Genomic DNA, 8,300 nt, shown 5'->3' with positions numbered 1-8,300 from the left:
ACGCCAAATCGACTTAGAGCACAAATAAATATGTCTTGCAAATTCGTGGAATCTGTCAAAGGAGAGCAAATTGTCGTTTTTATTTGGATAAAAGTGCACTGTGGTATTGAAGGGAATGAGCTAACTGATGAACTCGCTAAGAAGACTACTCGTAAAAGGTTGCTACTGAATGTTAAACTCCCGTTTACAGAATTTAACCGCTTTGTCAGTGAGAGAACAGAGTGACCAGAAGTATGGAACCGTATATCTTGCTCTGAGGAAAGACATTGCACGGATATCCACCCTACTGTACCACCAAAGCCATTCTTGGCATGCCACTGAAAGGGAATTTCCTGTGTTATTAGGACCAGATTCAGTCTTCACAGTTTCCCAAACCTCTGCACAGAATTCATTTCTTAGATTTCCCCAATCACTACTGCCATAGCAGTTCACCACGAGATATTAACCATATTATGGTCGTTGTAAACTCTAAGCTTTTCCAGGCGTATAGAGCTGCAGCATGGACACACAAACCAGTAAGAGATAGGGAAGGGTTAAACTATTAATTACGAATAATACGTTACAATATTCTAGTTTCATCCTGGTAACAGGTTCCAGATCATATTATTTAGTAGGCTCCACGTAGACCTGAAGTACTATGAAACCAAGGAAATAGTTCACGTTACTGTAGCGATGTTTTCCAAGATAAAGAGTCTAACCAATGGAACAATACTTTCTTCAACAAATAACTAAGCTATTTCAAACTGCTGATACTGATTTATCTAAAATTAGTAAAATTTTAAGAGAAATATGAAAAGTATTTCCATGGAAAATAAATAGTTATCTCATTGCTATCCAAAAACCTCGAGTTATTCCGACGCTGTCAGTAACATATCCAGTAATATAAGCTGGAAGCTATTCACTTGGAACGTAAGTCAATTCCTTTCATTTTTTGAAAATCGATTCTTATTTTTCAAATGTTCTGTATTGTTTCGACATTATATAATCGGTAGCTGCTGTTAACAAGATTTATTACCACATGCATAATGTAAAACGCTGTATGTCACCATGATTACTGAATACATACGACCTGTTTAGAGTTTTTCAGATATCAGGTCTAAAATTCGTGCCAATAAATTGAATTCAATTGGACCCAAAAACATGATGAATCGTGAAAACTCGATTCCATGCTACTCTATCCAGTGCAAGGCTCTTCACCTCCAACAACTATAGCAATCTATAGCCCTCTGAATCTGCTTACTGTATTCGACTCATGGTCCCCCTCTACGATTTTTACCCCCACATTTCTCTCCAATACTAAACTCTTGATCCCTTCATGTCTCAGAATGTGTCCTGTCAAACGAACCCTTCTCCTAGGCAGTTTGCGCCACAAATTTATTTTCTCATTAATTTTATTCAGTACCTGTTCACTGTTTACCTGATTACCCATCTAAACTTCAGCAGTATTTTGTAGCATCACATTGTAAAAGCATCTATTCTCATCTAAACTGCTTATCATCAATGTCTTATTTCCATACATGACTACACCCCCGACAAATACCTCCAGAAAAATCTATCTAACACTTAAATCTACATTCGCTGTTAATAAATTTGTGCTCTTCAGAAGTACTTTTCTTGCCATTGGCAGTCTACATTTTATATTGCCTCTGCTTCGTCCACCGTCAGTTATTTTTCTACCCAAATAGCAAAACTCATCTGTTGCTTTAAGTGTCTCTTTCCTAACCTAATTCCCTCAGAATCACCTGACTTAATTTAGCTACATTCCATTATTCTTGTCCTGCTGTTGTTGATGTTCATCTTATATCATCCTTTCAAGATACTGTCCATTCTATTTAACCTCGCTTCAAATCCTTTGCTGTCTGTGACAGAATTACAATGTCATCGGCAAACCTCAAAATTTTTATTTCTTCTCCCTGAACATTAATTCCTCATAAAATTTTTCTTTGGTTTTCTTTACTGTTTGCTCAATATACAGATTGAATAAGCTTTCTCTAAGTCTATAATAGCTATAAACGTAGGTTTGTCTATCGTTAACCTACACTATGGCCGGCCGCTGTGGCCGAGCGGTTCTAGGCACTTCAGTCTGGAACTGCGCGACCGCTACGGTCGCAGGTTCGAATCCTGCCTCGGACATGGATGTGTGTGATGTCCTTAGGTTAGTTAGGTTTAAGTAGTTCTACGTTCTAGGCGACTGATGACCTCAGCAGTTAAGTCCCATAGTGCTCAGAGCCATTTTGAACCTACACTATGTCATCAAAAGTATCCGCACACCATCAAAAACATACGTTTTTCATATTAGGTGCATTGTGCTGCCACCTACTGCCAGGTAGTCCATATCAGAGACTTCAGTAGTCATTAGACATCGTGAGAGAGCAGAATAGGGCGCCTTGCGGAATTCACGGACTTCGAAGGTGGTCAGGTGATTGGGTGTCACTCGTGTCATACGTCTGTAGGCGAGATTTCCACACTCCTATATATCCCTAGGTCCACTGTTTCCGATGTGATAGTGAAGTGGAAACGTGAAGGGTCACGTACAGCACAAAATCGTACATGCCGACCTTGTCTATTGACTGACAAGAGACCGCCGACAGTTGAAGAGCGATAATGTGTAACAGACAGACAAGCATCCAGACAATCACACAGGAAGTCCGAACTGCATCAGGATCCACTGCAAGTACTATGACAGTTAGATGGGAGTTGAGAAAACTGGGATTTCATGACAAGCGGCTGCTCATAAGCTACACATCACGCCGTTAAATGCCAAACGACGCCTCACTTGGTGTAAGGAGTGTAAACATTGGACGATTTAAAAGTGCAGAAGCGTTGTGTGGAGTGACGAATAACGGTACACAATGTGGCGATCCGATGGCAGGGTGTGGGTATGGCGAATGCCCAGTGAACGTCATCTGCCAGCATGTGTAGTGCCAACAGTAAAATTCGGAGGCGGTGGTGTTATGGTGTGGTCGTGTTTTTCATGGACGGAGATTGCATCCTTTGTTGTTTTGTGTGGCACTATCACAGCACAGGCCTACACTGATGTTTTAAGCACCTTCTTGCTTCCCACTGTTGAAGAGCAATTCGGGGATGGCGATTGAATCTTTCAACACGAGCGAGCACACGTTCATAATGCACCATCTGTGGCGGATTGGTTACACGACAGTAACATCCCTGTAATGAACTGGTGTTCACAGAGTCCTGACCTGAATCCTATAGAAAACCTTTGGGATGTTTTGGAACGCCCTGAATCCAATTCGTGTGAATCTCACTCCCTCTCGGGACACGACAGACTTCGTGCCAGGCCTCACCGACAGACATCGATACCTCTCCTCAGTGCAGCACTCTGTGAAGAATGGGCTACCACTCCCCAAGAAACCTTCCAGTACCTGATTGAACGTATGCCTGCGAGAGTGGAAGCTGTCATCAAGGATAAGGCTGGGGCAAAACCATATAGAATTCCAGAATTACCGATGGAGGGTGCCACGAACTTGTAAGTATTTTTCAGCCACTTCTGATCACATAATGTATCCTGTAAGTTAAGTCGTAGGGTCAGTACTGTCTCGTGTGTTTCTACACTTCTCCGAAATCCGAACTGATCTTCCCCGAGGTCAGATTTTATCAGCTTTTTCATCCTTCTTATGTATTGTACATAATATTAAACAGATCTCCAATGACTTTTTGTTTTTGCGAAAATCTGAAAACTGGAACACACCAGAACGGGATAGGTCAGGAGAGATTCACTACAGAGTATCTGTTTCACCTGCATTTTTGCTATCAAGTTCATCCATCCTGAAGGATTCTGTTTCATTGCCTCTTGAGTGAGATATGTTTACTTTAGCTGTAATATCCCCATTACCAACTCTAAGATCGGTATCGTTCTTGTAGTACTCTGTTTCTAAACATTGCGCCTTATTACGATCCTTGTCCAGTCCTCTGTAGTGACAGACTGAAGGGAAGCGCCTGCAAGTCTTTTTGTAGATTTTCGCCATACCGTCCCCAGTTACATTACCGTGTCTAAAATGGCTGGTAATTGGGGACACCCTTGTATATCAGCAAGCAAACGACTCTATGGCCCTGGCTTGTAGCAGGGAGGGAACCCGAGAGCACATTTCTCGTTCTACCACACCACACAACACCACACTAAGTGAGAAGAGGGGGACGGCAAGGGAAACTGCAAAAGTGCCGCATGCGACATGCAGTGTTCTTTCGTATTTCATATCTCTCAACAATGTGGATCACAAACAAAACAAATTTTAACGTGAGTTAATCGTTTGTCGCACGCCAAAGACGACAAGAGTTTGTATCTGGCACAAACTGTCACCATACGGAGAGAGACAAAGTTTCGCAGATTTTCGTCGCTCAGGTTTCCACGTAATGTTGGCTTACTTCATGGTCGAAAAAAGCCAAGAACACACATATGTTGATCACAACATTTGTATCACGTTTTAAACCTCATAATGGTGACGAAGAAATTCTTGCCAAGGTAAACAAAGTAGAACTGCTGTGCATTTATAACGTAAAACATTTTGCCTTTTAAACGGAAATTGCGTTTGAGATCGATCAGTTCCATCTGTAGATGTACAAGCGAGCTTTCAGCTGAAATGGCAGGTGGTCTCGACAAAGTTAAAAACATGTGTAAGATTGGCAGTGTCCTTAGAAGTTTAGAACGCTAGTCCTGTACTTCTTCCAGCACCATAATAGACTGATAAAAATTCACATTTCCCTTACCGCCAGTGAACCTAGGAAAGTGGACGGTGTTCCTTGTCAGAAGGCGTCTATTTCACAATGCGATTTTCTTCTTAAATGCAGCCTTTTTCGCCATGAAATCAGAAATAAGTTGTTTCTCACCTTGCAATGTTTTCCTGAGGGCAATCTACAGTCAGTTCTATTTAAAATGCATTGTCTGCGATACATTCTGGATCTTCAATTTTCATCCTTACTATCCTTTTTCCTCCAGAAATTCAAGAATAGCGAGGTCTCAAAACGAAAACTTGTTCTAGGCATGTTCCTTGACTTAGCCAAAGTTGTCTGCAGTAATATATGACGTCTCCATTTTGTTCCATTTACTAATCGCACTACCAGCTCTCTCAAAATTTCAATAACAAGGCTCTCCGCAATGCGCAACGCCCCTTTTATAACGTGTCAGCGGAGTTTGTTGAGCATCTCAGCAACGCTATCGCGCTGACTAAAAGATCCCGCGACCAAACGTGTCGCTCGTCGAGGGATTCTAGCTGGGAAGGATCACATATTGATGAACAGTACTCAAGAAACGATAAAACAAGCGCCTAAACAGCTAATTCTTTCGTGGGTGAATTGCATTTCGTTAAGAATCTTCCTATGAATCTCAGAGTGGCCTCCGCGTTTCCTACTATTTGTTTTATGTTGTCATTTCATTTAAGATCGTTCTGGATGCTTACTAAGGAATATTTTACGATAGGTACTCTTTCCATTCGTTTCTCATCCATAGTGTAGTTTTACTGTAGTGACTTTCTTTACCTTTGTATGTGCACTAACATTTACACTGACCGGCTAGAACATTGTGACCACCTACGTAGCAGCCGGTTCTTTTTACCATTGGCAGGGATAACAGCGACGACGCATGGCAGCAGTGAGGCTGGAGGTACACTTCTGGCCATTAAAATTGCTATGCCAAGAAAAAATGCAGATGATAGACCGGTATTCATTGGACAAATATATTATACTAGAACTGACATGTGATTACATTTTCACGTAATTTTGGTGCATAGATCCTGAGAAATCAGTACCCAGAACAACCACCTCTGGCCGTAATAACGGCCCTTGATAGGCCTGGGCATTTAGTCAAACAGAGCTTGGACGGCGTGTACAGGCACAGCTGCCCATGCAGTTTCAACACGATACCACAGTTCATCAAGAGTAGTGACTGGCGTATTGTGACGAGCCAGTTGCTCGGCCACCATTGACCAGACGTTTTCAATTGGTGAGAGATCTGGAGAATATGCTGGCCAGGGCAGCAGTCGCACATTTTTTGTATCCAGAGACGCCCGTACAAGACCTGCAACATAAGGTCGTGCATTATCCTGCTGAAATGTAGGGTTTCACAGCGATCGAATGAAGGGTAGAGCCACGGGTTGTAACGCATGTGAAATACAACGCCCACTGTACAAAATGCTGTGAATGCGAACAAGAGGTGACGTGTAACCAATGGCACCCCATACCATCACGCCAGGTGACACGCCGGTATGGTGATGACGAATACACGCTTTCAATGTGCGTTCACTGCGATGTCGCCAAACACGGATGCGACCATCATGATGCTGTAAACAGAACCTGGATTCATCCGAAAAAATGACGTTTTGCCATTCGTGCACCCAGGTTCGTCATTGAGTACACCATCGCAGGCGCTCCTGTCTGTGATGCAGCGTCAAGGGTAACCGCAGCCATGGGTCTCCGAGCTGAAATTCCATGCTGCTGCAAACGTCGTCGAACTGTTCGTGCAGATGGTTGTTGTCTTGCAAACGTCCCCATCTGTTGACTCAGGGATCGAGACGTGGCTGCACGATCCGTTACAGCCATGCGGATAAGATGCCTGTCATCTCGACTGCTAGTGATACGAGGCCGTTGGGATCCTGCACTGCCCACATCTCGTGGTCGTGCGGTAGCGTTCTCGCTTCCCACGCCCGGGTTCCCGGGTTCGATTCCCGGCGGGGTCAGGGATTTTCTCTGCCTCGTGATGGCTGGGTGTTGTGTGCTGTCCTTAGGTTGGTTAGGTTTATGTAGTTCTAAGTTCTAGGGGACTGATGACCATAGATGTTAAGTCCCATAGTGCTCAGAGCCATTTGAACCATTTTTGATCCTGCACGGCGTTCCGTATTACCCTCCTGAACCCACCGATTCGATATTCTGCTAACAGTCATTGGATATCGACCAACGCGAGCAGTAATGTCGCGATACGATAAACCGCAATCGCGATAGGCTACAATCCGACCTTTATCGAAGTCGGAAACGTGATGGTATGCATTTCTCCACGTTACACGAGGCATCACAACAACGTTTCACCAAGCAACGCCGGTCAACTGCTGTTTGTGTATGAGAAATCGGTTGGAAACTTTCCTACTGTCAGCACGTTGTAGGTGTCGCCACCGGCGCGAACCTTGTGTGGATGCTCCGAAAAGCTAATCATTTGCATATCACAGCATCTTCTTCCTGTCGGTTAAATTTCGCGTCTGTAGCATGTCATCTTCGTGGTGTAGCAATTTTAATGGCCAGTAGTGTAGTTTGTATGTTTTCAGTTCCTGGCATCCTACTGGTACAGAGTAACATGTTACTTAAACAATATTTATAGCTTTAGAAAGAAACTGGAAAAACGTATTGTCCTAACAAACCTGCACCTGTTTAAACACTTGGGGGAATTTACTATACAGTCATAGCAAATGAGTCTGTTCATGAAAATAATCGTTTGTTATTTCCATTCGAAATTGAGAGTAGTGGTGTTATTCATAAATATGATGTGAGGTGGATGAATAAATGCTCTACCCTCGAGTGAATTTCATTCTGCCACGGAATGGAGCTGCACACATAGCTGCAAACTATTTGAGTAATATTTCATATGCTTATTAGAGCTGTTTATGTTGTTTCTCTTTGACAGAGAAATTCTTGAGAGAAACGTAATAAGAGAATAAAGCTTCTAAATGGCCCATATATATTTATCTGAAAAATATATGCTAAATTTGTTCACGAGTGCGTAACGTTTCAAAGCGATATGAGATGGAGCGATCATGTGAAGACTGTGGTAGAGAAGGTGAATGGTCGACGTTTATTGAGAGAATTTAAGGAAAGTGAGGTTCATGTGTAAAGGAGGCCGCATATAGGACGCAAGTGCGACCTATTCTGTACTACCGCTTAAGTGTCTGCTGTCCGCACTAGGTCAGATTAAAGGTAAACATAGAAGCAATTCAAGAGCGGGTTGGTAGATTTGTTACCGGTAGGTGGCAGGGGTAAAATACAGGGAGCGAAAGGCTACTTACAATTTGTACAGAACCAGATGGCAGTTATAAAAGTCGTGGCACATGAAAGGGAAGCAGTGGTTGGGAAGGAAGTGAGACAGGGTTGTAGCCTCTCCCCGATGTTATTCAATCTGTATATTGAGCACGCAGTAAAGGAAACAAAAGAAAAGTTTGGAGTAGGTATTAAAATCCAAGGAGAAGAGATAAAAACTTTGAGGTTCGCCGATAACATTGTAATTCTGTCAGAGACAGCAAAGGACTTGGAAGAGCAGTTGAACGGAATGGACAGTGTCTTGAAAGGAGGATATAAGATGAACA

Source organism: Schistocerca piceifrons, chromosome 6 (assembly GCF_021461385.2).
Source record: "Schistocerca piceifrons isolate TAMUIC-IGC-003096 chromosome 6, iqSchPice1.1, whole genome shotgun sequence".
NCBI classification, from domain to species: Eukaryota; Metazoa; Arthropoda; class Insecta; order Orthoptera; family Acrididae; genus Schistocerca; species Schistocerca piceifrons.
The sequence above is the reverse complement of the archived record's forward strand: the minus strand, read 5'-3'. Positions refer to the sequence as shown.